Below are 17733 nucleotides of genomic sequence, written 5' to 3' on the forward strand. Positions count from 1 at the left end.
ATCATATATTACCAGAGAGTTATATGGAAAAGATAAATTTTAAATTTATCATCAAAATGCAAATGATTTAACTCAATATTTATATTGGTTAAACAAAAATTGTACATGTGTGGATACAATAATTATGTATGTTGAACAAAAATGATATTTTAGAATGAAATATGTATATATAATATAATAAAAACTTATAGAAAGAACAATATATATGAAAATTGTGTTATAAAAAAGTTGTACTTTTTCTTTAACATCAATTATAAACTTGTTATATTAGTGGCGAAACAAGTAAAAATTAAAGAACGTATACGAATGCCATATAAAAATGGCCGTATTCGAATTAAAATAGAATTATTTCACAAAGCAAAAAAAAAATATTGAATTAAAATCAATATTTAAGAAAAACCGAACAAATAATATGGAAATAAAATCTATTATATTTATATTAGTAATTTCTATTCAAAAAATGAATTGAAATATGAACGAAAACATTATTCTGGTTGATCCTGCCAGTAGTTATATGCTTGTCTCAAAGATTAAGCCATGCATGTCTAAGTACACACGAATTAAAAGTGAAACCGCAAAAGGCTCATTATATCAGTTATGGTTCCTTAGATCGTTAACAGTTACTTGGATAACTGTGGTAATTCTAGAGCTAATACATGCAATTAAAACATGAACCTTATGGGACATGTGCTTTTATTAGGCTAAAACCAAGCGATCGCAAGATCGTTATATTGGTTGAACTCTAGATAACATGCAGATCGTATGGTCTTGTACCGACGACAGATCTTTCAAATGTCTGCCCTATCAACTTTTGATGGTAGTATCTAGGACTACCATGGTTGCAACGGGTAACGGGGAATCAGGGTTCGATTCCGGAGAGGGAGCCTGAGAAACGGCTACCACATCTAAGGAAGGCAGCAGGCGCGTAAATTACCCACTCCCAGCTCGGGGAGGTAGTGACGAAAAATAACAATACAGGACTCATATCCGAGGCCCTGTAATTGGAATGAGTACACTTTAAATCCTTTAACAAGGACCAATTGGAGGGCAAGTCTGGTGCCAGCAGCCGCGGTAATTCCAGCTCCAATAGCGTATATTAAAGTTGTTGCGGTTAAAACGTTCGTAGTTGAACTTGTGCTTCATACGGGTAGTACAACTTACAATTGTGGTTAGTACTATACCTTTATGTATGTAAGCGTATTACCGGTGGAGTTCTTATATGTGTTTAAATACTTGTATTTTTTCATATGTTCCTCCTATTTAAAAACCTGCATTAGTGCTCTTAAACGAGTGTTATTGTGGGCCGGTACAATTACTTTGAACAAATTAGAGTGCTTAAAGCAGGCTTCAAATGCCTGAATATTCTGTGCATGGGATAATGAAATAAGACCTCTGTTCTGCTTTCATTGGTTTCAGATCAAGAGGTAATGATTAATAGAAGCAGTTTGGGGGCATTAGTATTACGACGCGAGAGGTGAAATTCTTGGACCGTCGTAAGACTAACTTAAGCGAAAGCATTTGCCAAAGATGTTTTCATTAATCAAGAACGAAAGTTAGAGGTTCGAAGGCGATCAGATACCGCCCTAGTTCTAACCATAAACGATGCCAGCTAGCAATTGGGTGTAGCTACTTTTATGGCTCTCTCAGTCGCTTCCCGGGAAACCAAAGCTTTTGGGCTCCGGGGGAAGTATGGTTGCAAAGCTGAAACTTAAAGGAATTGACGGAAGGGCACCACCAGGAGTGGAGCCTGCGGCTTAATTTGACTCAACACGGGAAAACTTACCAGGTCCGAACATAAGTGTGTAAGACAGATTGATAGCTCTTTCTCGAATCTATGGGTGGTGGTGCATGGCCGTTCTTAGTTCGTGGAGTGATTTGTCTGGTTAATTCCGATAACGAACGAGACTCAAATATATTAAATAGATATCTTCAGGATTATGGTGTTGAAGCTTATATAGCCTTCATTCATGGTGGCAGTAAAATGTTTATTGTGTTGAATGTGTTTATATAAGTGGAGCCGTACCTGTTGGTTTGTCCCATTATAAGGACACTAGCTTCTTAAATGGACAAATTGCGTCTAGCAATAATGAGATTGAGCAATAACAGGTCTGTGATGCCCTTAGATGTCCTGGGCTGCACGCGCGCTACAATGAAAGTATCAACGTGTATTTCCTAGACCGAGAGGTCCGGGTAAACCGCTGAACCACTTTCATGCTTGGGATTGTGAACTGAAACTGTTCACATGAACTTGGAATTCCCAGTAAGTGTGAGTCATTAACTCGCATTGATTACGTCCCTGCCCTTTGTACATACCGCCCGTCGCTACTACCGATTGAATTATTTAGTGAGGTCTCCGGACGTGATCACTGTGACGCCTTGTGTGTTACGGTTGTTTCGCAAAAGTTGACCGAACTTGATTATTTAGAGGAAGTAAAAGTCGTAACAAGGTTTCCGTAGGTGAACCTGCGGAAGGATCATTATTGTATAATATCCTTACCGTTAATAAAAAAATTTGTTAATACAAATTTAATACAAATTACCAATATATATATATATATACATAATAATTATAATAATAATTATACCAAAAATATGATCTTAAAAGTAAAAGATCAAATAAATTTCGAACAAGCAAATCGAAATATTGTAATAATATAATATTATTACAAATAAATAAAATAGAAACAAACATAAAAATCGAACAAGCAAATCGAATTATTAATATAATAAAATATATTTTATATATTTATTATAAACTTTTGTGTGTATATGGACCATAATATACACGCGTTGCGAGATGTATTGGCCAACTAATTTGATGATGATCATACATTGGATAATGCAACAACCTAAAATATACAATGTTGTACCTGGTTTCAGGTTAATGTTTTATATAAAATTATCAATATATATTAACAAACAAATGCCATTACAAATAATACTTTGATATATATTGTTTATATAAAACTAAGACATTTCGCAGCATTTATTTTAGGTATATAAATACATTTATTGAAGGAATTGATATATGCCAGTAAAATGGTGTATTTTTAATTTCTTTCAATAAAAACATATTTGACCAAATTTAAAACCAATATTATAAAACTCTAAGCGGTGGATCACTCGGCTCATGGGTCGATGAAGAACGCAGCAAACTGTGCGTCATCGTGTGAACTGCAGGACACATGAACATCGACATTTTGAACGCATATCGCAGTCCATGCTGTTATGTACTTTAATTAATTTTATAGTGCTGCTTGGACTACATATGGTTGAGGGTTGTAAGACTATGCTAATTAAGTTGTTTATACAAATTTTATAATAAAATTTTATAAGCATATGGTATATTATTGGATAAAAATAATTTAATTATTTTATTCATAATATTAACAAATATATGAAAAACATTATCTCACAATAGTAATTAAACTTTGAGAAAAACGAAGAGGAATATTTTCTTTTTCAATCAAATAATACTGAGAAATGTCTAGCATAAAATATTATCTAGAATTGTCTCTTATTAATGATTTGAAATATGAAAAACGTTGACAATATTATTATTCTTCGTTAATTCGTTACAAATAAATGCCATTAATATATATATACGTCAGCTTTAAACGAATTTAATAAAATGTTTTATCATTATATATAAAGAATTAATTGCAAATAAAAGTTATATACAACCTCAACTCATATGGGACTACCCCCTGAATTTAAGCATATTAATTAGGGGAGGAAAAGAAACTAACAAGGATTTTCTTAGTAGCGGCGAGCGAAAAGAAATCAGTTCAGCACTAAGTCACTTTGTCTATATGGCAAATGTGAGATGCAGTGTATGGAGCGTCAATATTCTAGTATGAGAAATTAACGATTTAAGTCCTTCTTAAATGAGGCCATTTACCCATAGAGGGTGCCAGGCCCGTATAACGTTAATGATTACTAGATGATGTTTCCAAAGAGTCGTGTTGCTTGATAGTGCAGCACTAAGTGGGTGGTAAACTCCATCTAAAACTAAATATAACCATGAGACCGATAGTAAACAAGTACCGTGAGGGAAAGTTGAAAAGAACTCTGAATAGAGAGTTAAACAGTACGTGAAACTGCTTAGAGGTTAAGCCCGATGAACCTGAATATCCGTTATGGAAAATTCATCATTAAAATTGTAATATTTAAACAATATTATGATAATAGTGTGCATTTTTTCCATATAAGGACATTGTAATCTATTAGCATACCAAATTTATCATAAAATATAACTTATAGTTTATTCAAATTAAATTGCTTGCATTTTAACACAGAATAAATGTTATTAATTTGATAAAGTGCTGATAGATTTATATGAATACAGTGCGTTAATTTTTCGGAATTATATAATGGCATGATTATCATTGATTTTTGTGTTTATTATATGCACTTGTAGGATTAACAATGCGAAAGATTCAGGATACCTTCGGGACCCGTCTTGAAACACGGACCAAGGAGTCTAACATATGTGCAAGTTATTGGGATATAAACCTAATAGCGTAATTAACTTGACTAATAATGGGATTAGTTTTTTAACTATTTATAGCTAATTAACACAATCCCGGGGCGTTCTATATAGTTATGTATAATGATATTTATATTATTTATGCCTCTAACTGGAACGTACCTTGAGCATATATGCTGTGACCCGAAAGATGGTGAACTATACTTGATCAGGTTGAAGTCAGGGGAAACCCTGATGGAAGACCGAAACAGTTCTGACGTGCAAATCGATTGTCAGAATTGAGTATAGGGGCGAAAGACCAATCGAACCATCTAGTAGCTGGTTCCTTCCGAAGTTTCCCTCAGGATAGCTGGTGCATTTTAATATTATATAAAATAATCTTATCTGGTAAAGCGAATGATTAGAGGCCTTAGGGTCGAAACGATCTTAACCTATTCTCAAACTTTAAATGGGTAAGAACCTTAACTTTCTTGATATGAAGTTTAAGGTTATGATATAATGTGCCCAGTGGGCCACTTTTGGTAAGCAGAACTGGCGCTGTGGGATGAACCAAACGTAATGTTACGGTGCCCAAATTAACAACTCATGCAGATACCATGAAAGGCGTTGGTTGCTTAAAACAGCAGGACGGTGATCATGGAAGTCGAAATCCGCTAAGGAGTGTGTAACAACTCACCTGCCGAAGCAACTAGCCCTTAAAATGGATGGCGCTTAAGTTGTATACCTATACATTACCGCTAAAGTAGATGATTTATATTACTTGTGATATAAATTTTGAAACTTTAGTGAGTAGGAAGGTACAATGGTATGCGTAGAAGTGTTTGGCGTAAGCCTGCATGGAGCTGCCATTGGTACAGATCTTGGTGGTAGTAGCAAATAATCGAATGAGACCTTGGAGGACTGAAGTGGAGAAGGGTTTCGTGTGAACAGTGGTTGATCACGAGTTAGTCGGTCCTAAGTTCAAGGCGAAAGCCGAAAATTTTCAAGTAAAACCAAAAACGCAATATATACAAATCAAGCTAATATAATATACTTGAATAATTTTGAACGAAAGGGAATACGGTTCCAATTCCGTAACCTGTTGAGTATCCGTTTGTTATTAAATATGGGCCTCGTGCTCATCCTGGCAACAGGAACGACCATAAAGAAGCCGTCGAGAGATATCGGAAGAGTTTTCTTTTCTGTTTTATAGCCGTACTACCATGGAAGTCTTTCGCAGAGAGATATGGTAGATGGGCTAGAAGAGCATGACATATACTGTTGTGTCGATATTTCTCCTCGGACCTTGAAAATTTATGGTGGGGACACGCAAACTTCTCAACAGGCCGTACCAATATCCGCAGCTGGTCTCCAAGGTGAAGAGTCTCTAGTCGATAGAATAATGTAGGTAAGGGAAGTCGGCAAATTAGATCCGTAACTTCGGGATAAGGATTGGCTCTGAAGATTGAGATAGTCGGGCTTGATTGGGAAACAATAACATGGTTTATGTGCTCGTTCTGGGTAAATAGAGTTTCTAGCATTTATGTTAGTTACTTGTTCCCCGGATAGTTAGTTACGTAGCCAATTGTGGAACTTTCTTGCTAAAATTTTTAAGAATACTAATTGGGTCAAACCAATTAGTTCTTATTAATTATAACGATTATCAATTAACAATCAATTCAGAACTGGCACGGACTTGGGGAATCCGACTGTCTAATTAAAACAAAGCATTGTGATGGCCCTAGCGGGTGTTGACACAATGTGATTTCTGCCCAGTGCTCTGAATGTCAAAGTGAAGAAATTCAAGTAAGCGCGGGTCAACGGCGGGAGTAACTATGACTCTCTTAAGGTAGCCAAATGCCTCGTCATCTAATTAGTGACGCGCATGAATGGATTAACGAGATTCCTACTGTCCCTATCTATAGAGATAGATGTACCTCTTAAGGTAGCCAACTGAACGGACGTGCTTTTAGTCGTGCTGCTTAGTTAAGTCGGGTATTTTCGTGAGTTTCGGCGCTGGAAAGCGTTTTAAAATTTGCGGTTTGTGAAGGTGAACGGCTGGGTGTAAGAATCGAGTTGGAAAAGTGAGGATAAGGGTGGAAATTCGCAGTTTTTCGAATTGGGAATTTTCCATTGCGCCACGTGCGTTGAGAGAGTGCGCTCTCGCGAGTGCTCTCTGGAGAGAGGCGTTAGGCACAAGTGCGGGATTTCTCTCGTACGATCAGCTGTGCTAGCGGGAGTGTGTACGGACTAAGTGGTTGGTGCCATTGCTAAGTGCTGCCAGATCGCTGGAATATAATTTGGTGAGTTACTTTACTAAGTTATATTTTTGGGTGGTTGTTTGTTGCCGATAGATGTCGTCCGCAATGGACACCATCGAGTCCGGAAGCGAGTCGGCGAGCAGTCGCAGTAGCAGCGCTACAGGTCGGGGTAGGGGTCGCCCTAGAGGGAAACGCGGCCATCAGGGGAAGACCCGCGATGCGTCGCGAGCCAAGGTGCCGGCTGTGGATGGGGCCTCTGGTGGCCCAGAGCCCGTTGTCGAGGAGGATCTTGATTCTCTCGAGATGCCGCCGCCTCCTGCACCCGCTGGTAGGCCGTTGCCGCCCCTGGCCATACTCCTGACAATGATGCCACCGCATCTGCTGCCGCAAGGATCGCGGATGCTGCTGCCGCCAGGATCGCCGCTGCCGCCGCTGGAGCTGAGGTCGTTGTCCCCTCGCCCGTTGCTCACAAATCGGAGGACTTTGCCATGGAGGTTGTAAAAGCAGGCTCAGGCCGCGTCGCTGAAGAGCTGGCGGCGATAAGGGAGGCATTTGTGTTGCACTCCGCGGCCCGCCTCTCACAGAGCGCCATCAAGGAAGTGATGAGTATCACAGCGAGATACGAGGCGTTGATTTCCGCGCTGAATGTTCGGAACGCCGTGCTTGAAGACCGCTTTAAGCAGTCGGTTAAGACGCTCCCGCCGCCACCCCAGCGACCGGTTCCTGCTGCCACCGCGCCGTCTTATTCAGCTGCATACCCAAGCCTGCCCCAGCCCTCTGCTGCACCGGTCCCACTGCCGCGTAAGCCGCGGGAGACCTGGTCGGCAGTCGTGCACAGCGCGGACCCGAATATCTCGGGGAAGCAGCTCGCTGAGAAGGTGCGAAAGGAGATCGCCCCAGCGCTGGGTGTTCGCGTGCACGAGGTGCGAGGACTGGCACGTGGTGGTGCGGTATACGTACCCCGTCTTCAGGCGAGCTGAAGCAGGTGATGGCCAACAAAAAGTTCCAGGAGGCTGGGCTGCAAATCAGCAGGACCCCACAACTGAAGCCGAGGATAGAGATCCGGGATGTGGACACCGCCCACAAGCCCGAGGACTTTATGGCGGAGTTGTATAAAAACAACTTTGCCGACAGGATGGAACTGGCGGAGTTCAAGAAGGCTGTGCGTCTGGAAAAGCCCTGGTCGCAGGCCAATGGCGCCACGGTGACCGTGACGCTGGAGGTCGACCCAGTGGGCTTGGACGTTCTCGACGGAGCAAAGGCATACATAGGATGGTTTGCCTACAACTGCCGTGCCTTGGTACGAACCTACGCCTGCCACAGGTGTGTTGGTTTCGACCACAAGGTTGCGAGCTGCAGGATGTCCGAGAAGGACAAGGTGTGCCGACAGTGCGGGCAGGTTGGCCACAGTGCGCGGGGCTGTCCCAACCCTGTGGACTGCCGAAATTGCCGCTTCAAGGGCTACCCGTCAGCACATCACATGCTGTCTGCTGGGTGCCCTGTGTATGCGGCGGTGCTGGCGCGGGTGAATGCTAGACACTAACCATGTTTAGCTTCATCCAGGCAAACTGTGGCAAAGGACGAGCTGCGACCATCGAGCTCGGAGTCCGATTGCGTGAAAGCAGGTGCCTGTTCGCACTGTTGCAGGAGCCCTACGTCGATGTGAGCAACGGGAGGATGGATGAGCTGCCGGAAGGTATCAGGAGCTTTACCGATAGGAAAGGAAAGGCAGCCATCCTAGTGAATCACCAGGATGTCATCTGTATGCAAGTGGAGCCCCTCACCACGGATTACGGCGTATGCGTGAAAATTATAGGAGGATTTGGCTCAATCCTTCTATGCTCCGCATATTGCCAGTTTGATGGCGACTTACCCTTGTACCTCACGTACTTGGATGCGGTCCTGCTGCTGGCCAGCAGAACTCCCGCAATCCTTGGCCTTGATGCGAATGCAGCATCCCCCATGTGGTTTAGCAAGCTTCCTCCCAACGCGGAGGGACTTGCTAACTACAATCGGGGTGAGCTGCTGTCTCTGTGGATTGTGGAAAAGGGAGCTGCGGTTCTAAACCAGCCAAGTTCGGTGTATACGTTCGAGTCCATGAACGGACGGAGCGACATCGACGTGACGATCGCCAACACTGCAGGATCTATGCTGGCCACATATGAGTGGAGAGTGGACAATTGGGAGTTAAGTGACCACAACATCATTACTGTTGTGGCCAACTTGACGACCGATACAGCCGTTGAGAGCCTAGCTCCGGTGCCGTCCTGGAACTTCTCCAATGCACGTTGGCGGTTGTTCGAGCAGGAAATGGTGAGTAGGGCAGCCGAACTTCCGGAAGACTTCTCAGAATCGCCGCTGGACCAACAAGTCTCTACCCTTCGCAGGATCGTCCACGAAGTGTGCGATCTTGTTTTGGGTAGGAGGACGGCAGGATCGCCGAGATCCAGACCAGGTTGGTGGACCGCTGACCTAAGCGCGATGCGCCGCGATGTCAGGAGACTTAGGCGCCGTCTTCAGGATGCCAGACGTCGTCGTCACGATGACGTGGCCGAGCTAATTGTGGTCGAGCTGAGACGTACCTCAGCCGCCTACAAGAAGCTCATCCTGAGGACAAAGGAGGACAGCTGGAGACGCTTCGTGGGAGAAAATTCACACGATCCCTGGGGGCGCGTCTACAAGATGTGCCGAGGTCGCAAGAAACGGACGGAGATTGGGTGCCTTCGCGTTAATGGCGAGCTGGTCACCAATTGGGGTGACTGTGCGCGTGTGCTCCTCCGCAACTTCTTTCCGGTTGCGGAGTCCGATGCACCGATTGCCATAGCGGAGGAACTCCCACCGCCACTGGAAGTTTCTGAGGTTGGTGCTTGTGTCGCCAGGTTGAAGAGCAAACGCTCGCCTGGCATGGACGGCATCAACGGAACGATTTGCAAGGCTGTGTGGCGCGCCATACCTCAGCACCTAACGGCGATATATTCCAACTGCATCCGGTCGGGGTACTTCCCTGCAGAGTGGAAATGCCCACGTGTTGTGGCTCTGCTCAAGGGACCCGACAAGGACAGGTGTGAGCCATCGTCGTACCGCGGAATTTGCCTACTTCCGGTCTTCGGTAAGGTGCTAGAGGCCATAATGGTTGATCGTGTGAGAGAAGTTCTTCCGGAAGGCTGCAGATGGCAGTTCGGTTTTCGTCAAGGACGTTGTGTGGAGGATGCTTGGATGCACGTGAAGAGCAGTGTTCACGCCAGCCCGGCGAGATACGTGCTCGGCATTTTCGTGGACTTCAAGGGAGCCTTCGACAACGTGGAGTGGAGTGCTGCACTGCGCCGATTGGCCGAGTTGGGATGCCGAGAGATGAGCTTGTGGCAGAGCTTCTTCTCCGGCAGGAGCGCAGAAATCCGAAGCAGTTACGAGACCGTTAATGTCCCGGTAACTAGAGGTTGTCCGCAGGGGTCAATCAGCGGCCCATTTATTTGGGACCTGCTGATGGATGTACTGCTACGACGCCTTGAGTCGTACTGCACACTGAGTGCGTACGCGGATGATCTGCTGCTTCTCGTCGAGGGAAACTCCCGGCTCGCGCTGGAGACAAAAGGAGCGCAACTAATGTCCATCGTTGAAACGTGGGGGATGGAAGTCGGCGTTGCCGTTTCCACCAGCAAGACGGTTATTATGCTGCTAAAGGAACCAAGAAAAAGCTACTCGCTCGTGGCCCGAATGGAGTGCTTCGACGCACACCTGCGGTAAAATTTGCTGGAGCAAACTTACCGTATGTTAGCAGCTGCCGGTACCTTGGCATCACAGTCAGCGAAGGCTTGAAATTCCTCGAGCACGTCAGAAATCTCCGACAGCGTATGGACTGGAGTCGTTGCAGCATTGGCGCGTGTGCTTCGAGCAGACTGGGGCCTCAGTCCTCGAGCCAGGCGGACCATTTATGCCGGACTCATGGTGCCCTGTGCACTGTTTGGTGCCTCGGTATGGTATGTCACTACGACGCGGCAAGAAGTGGCCAGAGAGCACCTCATTGCCTGCCAGAGGCTTATCCTTCTTGGATGCCTTCCGGTATGCCGAACAGTGTCCACTGTGGCACTGCAGGTTCTTGCTGGCGTTCCCCCGTTTGATTTGGCTGCTATGCAAATGGCAGTTAAATACAAGCTTAAGCGTGGATACCCGTTGGAGGATTACGATCTGCTGTATAGTGAAGACCTCACTGGTCTAAGCTGGGAAGAGAAGATGGTGCGTATGGAGCAGTGCCTACTGCACAGATGGCAAGACAGATGGGATGACGTAGATGCATCCGGACGGGTGACCTACAAGTTCATTTCAGATGTGACTTTTGCATTTCGGAATCCACACTTTGGATTCCCGATGCGCACCGGATTTTTAATCACAGGACACGGATCGTTGAACGCATTTCTGTATAGCAGAACGCTCTCGGACTCTGCCGCATGCTCATGTGGCGATCCATTTGAGGATTGGCAGCACGTCTTGTGTGACTGCCCCCTCTATGCAGATTTGCGCGACCTCGATGGACTTGGAGTGCAGCGAAATGGCGAAAACCGAACGTTTGGAAGGATTCTGGAGGATGAGGACAGGACTCGACGACTCAATGTGTTTGCTGATGAGGCGTTCCGCAGGAGAAGGGACTTTTAGTCCATTTACTCTGCTGTGTGGCTAGCGGCGAAGAATACTACCACAGCTTGTCATAGCTTGTCGTAGGAGGCGACTAATATGACATGGGTGCCCTATCCGAGCTTGTCGGAGCTTAAGGGGTGAGGCCTACCGATCCTGTAATTTCGGTACCACGGGTTGAGCAGCTGTCCAAGGCTGCTCATTGAGGTCGGCCCCCATGTGTGGAGTATCGTGGTGGCTGTGGTTGACACCCATATGCGGGTAGAGCCTTCGGGTTCGACGTGGAGTTGCGTCATACAACTCGGGTGCTGTGACCCAAAGATCAGTAGGGATTTAGATAGATCCCGCTCCTCAGCAAGGGGGAATGCTTGCCCGACAAGTAAGCATTCGAATTGCTACCGGGGTGGTTGCTATGTACATAGCTATAGCTTCTAGTCCGGGGCGTTGGTCTGGCGCTTAACCTAGACACATTGCACTATACACTCACTTGTGGGTGTATAAGAGTGCCGTGGTTGTAATCCCTTCAGTGTGGAACATGCCACGTTAAATAAGAGCGGAGGGATCCGATTCACACACTGTCCCTATCTACTATCTAGCGAAACCACAGCCAAGGGAACGGGCTTGGAATAATTAGCGGGGAAAGAAGACCCTTTTGAGCTTGACTCTAATCTGGCAGTGTAAGGAGACATAAGAGGTGTAGAATAAGTGGGAGATATTAGACTTCGGTTTGGTATCGTCAATGAAATACCACTACTCTTATTGTTTCCTTACTTACTTGATTAAATGGAACGTGTATCATTTCCTAGCCATTATACGGATATATTTATTATATCTTATGGTATTGGGTTTTGATGCAAGCTTCTTGATCAAAGTATCACGAGTTTGTTATATAATCGCAAACAAATTCTTTAATAAAACGGTGCATTTATGTATTTTTGATTTGAAAATTTGGTATAACTCCAATTACTCAGGTATGATCCAATTCAAGGACATTGCCAGGTAGGGAGTTTGACTGGGGCGGTACATCTCTCAAATAATAACGGAGGTGTCCCAAGGCCAGCTCAGTGCGGACAGAAACCACACATAGAGCAAAAGGGCAAATGCTGACTTGATCTCGGTGTTCAGTACACACAGGGACAGCAAAAGCTCGGCCTATCGATCCTTTTGGTTTAAAGAGTTTTTAACAAGAGGTGTCAGAAAAGTTACCATAGGGATAACTGGCTTGTGGCGGCCAAGCGTTCATAGCGACGTCGCTTTTTGATCCTTCGATGTCGGCTCTTCCTATCATTGTGAAGCAAAATTCACCAAGCGTTGGATTGTTCACCCATGCAAGGGAACGTGAGCTGGGTTTAGACCGTCGTGAGACAGGTTAGTTTTACCCTACTAATGACAAAACGTTGTTGCGACAGCATTCCTGCGTAGTACGAGAGGAACCGCAGGTACGGACCAATGGCACAATACTTGTTCGAGCGAACAGTGGTATGACGCTACGTCCGTTGGATTATGCCTGAACGCCTCTAAGGTCGTATCCGTGCTGGACTGCAATGATAAATAAGGGGCAATTTGCATTGTATGGCTTCTAAACCATTTAAAGTTTATAATTTACTTTATAAACGACAATGGATGTGATGCCAATGTAATTTGTAACATAGTAAATTGGGAGGATCTTCGATCACCTGATGCCGCGCTAGTTACATATAAAAGCATTATTTAATACAATGACAAAGCCTAGAATCAATTGTAAACGACTTTTGTAACAGGCAAGGTGTTGTAAGTGGTTGAGCAGCTGCCATACTGCGATCCACTGAAGCTTATCCTTTGCTTGATGATTCGATAATAAACATAAATTTAATTGTGTTTATTTTGTTTGGCTTTTTTAAGTCAGAATATATATATATATAAAATATATATATAAAATAATAATTATATTTAAATAAATTTTATTTAAATATATTTAACAATGGTAGCCATATGTATCGTCATCCTATTAGTGACGCGTATAAAAATATTCTAAGTCCGAACATGCAAATAAGAGACATATGCAAGTATATGTACTTCTTAAGGTAGCCAACTGAATCGTCATCCTATTAGTGACGTGTATACAAATATTCTAAGTCCGAACATGCAAGTAAGAGACATATGCAAGTATATGTACCTCTTAAGGTAGCCAACTGAATCGTCATCCTATTAGTGACGCGTATACAAATATTCTAAGTCCGAACATGCAAATAAGAGACATATGCAAGTATATGTACCTCTTAAGGTAGCCAACTGAATCGTCATCCTATTAGTGACGTGTATAAAAATATTCTAAGTCCGAACATACAAGTAAGAGACATATGCAAGTATATGTACCTCTTAAGGTAGCCAACTGAATCGTCATCCTATTAGTGACGTGTATAAAAATATTCTAAGTCCGAACATGCAAGTAAGAGACATATGCAAGTCAATGTTCCTCTTTAAATAGATGATTGAATCGTCATCCTATTAGTGACGTGTATAAAAATATTCCAAGTCCAAACTAGAGTTATATGGATAAGTAAATAATATTAAGTTGTTGTATGGAAATGAAAAAATTGTGTAATATGGATATGGGAAAAATAACAAGTTCTAGTATGGATATGAAAAAAATGAGTTATGTGGATATGGGAAAAATAATAAGTTCTAGTATGGATATGAAAAAAAAAATGAGTTATATGGATATGGAAAAGAATACAGAGTTCTAGTATGGATATGGAAAAATGAGTTATATGAATATGGGAAAAATGATAAGTTCTAGTATGGATATGAAAAAATATTGAGTTATATGGATATTAAAGAAATAATAAGTTCTAGTATGGATATGGAATAAAATGAGTTATATAGATATGGCAAAAAATTTAATGTTCTAGTATGGATATGAAAAAAATTAGTTATATGAATATGGGAAAATTTATAAGTTCTAGTATGGATATGGGAAAAATAATAAGTTCTAGTATGGATATAAAAAATATTGAGTTATATGGATATTAAAGAAATAATAAGTTCTAGTATGGATATGGAAAAAATTAGTTATATTGATATGCTAAATAATGAGTTATATGCATATGGGAAAAATACTAAGTTGTAGTATGGATATGGGAAGAATACTGAGTTCTAGTATGGATATGGGAAAAATAATCAGTTCTAGTATGGATATGAAAAAATATTGAGTTTTATGGATATTGAAGAGATAATAAGCTCTAGTATGGATATGGAAAAAATTAATTATATTGTAATAGTAAATAATAAGTTATATGGATATAGGAAGAAAATTAGGTTCTAGTATGGATATGAAAAAATTAGTTCTATGGATATGGGAAAAATAAAAAGTTCTGGTATGGATATGGAAAAATATTAAGTTATATGGATATTAAAGAAATAATAAGTTCTAGTATGGATATGGAATAAAATGAGTTGTAGAGATATGGCAAAAATATAATGTTCTAGTATGGATATGAAAAAAATTAGTTATATGAATATGGGAAAATTTATAAGTTCTAGTATGGATATGGGAAAAAGAATAAGTTCTAGTATGGATATGAAAAAATATTGAGTTATATGAATATTAAAGAAATAATAAGTTCTAGTATGAATATGGAAAAATATTATTTATATTGATATGGTAAATAATGATTTATATGGATATGGGATAAATACTAAATTCTAGTGTGGATGGATATGGAAAAAACGAGTTATATGGATATGGGAAAAATAATAAGTTCAAGTTTGGATATGGAAAAAAATTAGTTTAATAGTTATAGGTATGGAAAAAAAATTAATTATATAGATATAGAACAAAAAATAAGTTATATGGATATGGTGGCATCAGTACGAAATATGCCCAATTTACATACACCGGAGCCGCAGTACGATAAATACCCAATATTTAGACGTCGTGGCCAAAAACATATATAGGGAGGCAGTGCTCGCCGACCGGCCGTATTGTTCAAAATTTATGTTTATCATATTATTTTGGCAATGCTATATATAAATGATATCTTATACATATAATTCAATTATAGCGATATGGAAATACCATATTATATGTATAAAGAAAAAAAATGTATAATAAAATATACATTGACATACAAATATGGCTAGTTGTATGGATATGCCGTATTCATTATATGGATACGGCATATAGATTATATAAATATGACCAAAAAATATTTTATATTGATATGGCAAATAAAGAAATTACTTGAATATGGAAATAAAAGAAGTTATATTGATATGGAAGAAAATAATGAGTCATATAGATATGTTGGCATCAGTACGAAATATGCCCAATTTACATACACCGGGGCCGCAGTACGAAAAATACCCAATATTTAGACGTCGTGGCCAAAAACATATATAGGGAGGCAGTGCTCGCCGACCGGCCGTATTGTTCAAAATTTATGTTTATCATATTATTTTGGCAATGCTATATATAAATGATATCTTATACATATAATTCAATTATAGCGATATGGAAATACCATATTATATGTATAAAGAAAAAAAATGTATAATAAAATATACATTGACATACAAATATGGCTAGTTGTATGGATATGCCGTATTCATTATATGGATACGGCATATAGATTATATAAATATGACCAAAAAATATTTTATATTGATATGGCAAATAAAGAAATTACTTGAATATGGAAATAAAAGAAGTTATATTGATATGGAAGAAAATAATGAGTCATATAGATATGTTGGCATCAGTACGAAATATGCCCAATTTACATACACCGGGGCCGCAGTACGAAAAATACCCAATATTTAGACGTCGTGGCCAAAAACATATATAGGGAGGCAGTGCTCGCCGACCGGCCGTATTGTTCAAAATTTATGTTTATCATATTATTTTGGCAATGCTATATATAAATGATATCTTATACATATAATTCAATTATAGCGATATGGAAATACCATATTATATGTATAAAGAAAAAAAATGTATAATAAAATATACATTGACATACAAATATGGCTAGTTGTATGGATATGCCGTATTCATTATATGGATACGGCATATAGATTATATGGATATGACCAAAAAATAATTCATAAAGAAATTATATGAATATGGCAGAAATAATTGGTTATATTAATATGATCAAATAATACTTTATATAAAAAAGTGAATATCTTTGGTTGGGTGGCAAAGAGAATTAAATATGCCCGATATATAGACGTCGTGGCCAAAAACTACTATAGGGTGAAGTGCTTGTCTGTTGGTCTATATATATACATATAATATTTTATGCGTACACATTATTATTATAGATAGTTAATATCTATCGTATGGGTGGCAAACGGAATTAAATAATTTCGATATTTAGACGTCGTGGCCAAAAACTACTATAGGATGGTCAGTGGTTGTCCACCAATTAATTATTGAACAAACCATATGAATATCATATGCTGTTGTCAATATAATGTATATCAATAATAATAAAAAATAAGGATGGTACAGTAAGTAGTCCATCTACTATTGAACAAAATATATTATAATATATACTTTTGTTATCAATAGAACAACATATATTAAAATCAAAATATTATCCGTATAAATTTGTTTCTTAAATGAAATTAAGACTTGGCTACGCGGTTAATATTATAAACCCATGATAATAAGGTGAAACAGAGGTCAAGTTTCTATTATATATAGAATAACAAATTGTTTCCGACTTTTATCGTTAATCTTTGGTGGCAGGTATATATGATAATTTATATTAAATTATTATATCCCCTGTCGTTTGGGCACAGAGTATCGCTTGCCGGTACAATGTGTTTACAAAAAGCATTATAATAAAATATAATTGCAATATTAGTGATCAAAATAATTTCATATGCGCTCGGTTTTATATCATATATTACCAGAGAGTTATATGGAAAAGATAAATTTTAAATTTATCATCAAAATGCAAATGATTTAACTCAATATTTATATTGGTTAAACAAAAATTGTACATGTGTGGATACAATAATTATGTATGTTGAACAAAAATGATATTTTAGAATGAAATATGTATATATAATATAATAAAAACTTATAGAAAGAACAATATATATTGAAAATTGTGTTATAAAAAAGTTGTACTTTTTCTTTAACATCAATTATAAACTTGTTATATTAGTGGCGAAACAAGTAAAAATTAAAGAACGTATACGAATGCCATATAAAAATGGCCGTATTCGAATTAAAATAGAATTATTTCACAAAGCAAAAAAAAAATATTGAATTAAAATCAATATTTAAGAAAAACCGAACATATAATATGGAAATAAAATCTATTATATTTATATTACTAATTTCTATTCAAAAAATATGAATGAAATATGAACGAAAACATT

At 39.9% G+C, this 17733-nt stretch overlaps 2 non-coding genes and 1 pseudogene across 2 annotated transcripts; all 3 read left to right on the forward strand.

Annotated features, from left to right (window-relative positions):
* The first annotated feature begins 487 nt into the window (after positions 1 to 487).
* On the forward strand, positions 488 to 2480 carry LOC138914566 (small subunit ribosomal RNA). Its single transcript, XR_011420409.1, has one exon. It is a non-coding gene; the product is annotated as a small subunit ribosomal RNA (ribosomal RNA).
* Positions 2481 to 3103: 623 nt separating this feature from the next.
* Positions 3104 to 3282, forward strand: LOC138914563 (5.8S ribosomal RNA). The gene has a single exon (XR_011420407.1). It is a non-coding gene; the product is annotated as a 5.8S ribosomal RNA (ribosomal RNA).
* A 398-nt stretch (positions 3283 to 3680) lies between these two features.
* Positions 3681 to 6433, forward strand: LOC138914564 (large subunit ribosomal RNA; annotated as a pseudogene).
* Positions 6434 to 17733: the final 11300 nt, after the last annotated feature.

This window comes from Drosophila takahashii, unplaced genomic scaffold, assembly GCF_030179915.1.
Source record: "Drosophila takahashii strain IR98-3 E-12201 unplaced genomic scaffold, DtakHiC1v2 scaffold_29, whole genome shotgun sequence".
Taxonomy (NCBI): domain Eukaryota; kingdom Metazoa; phylum Arthropoda; class Insecta; order Diptera; family Drosophilidae; genus Drosophila; species Drosophila takahashii.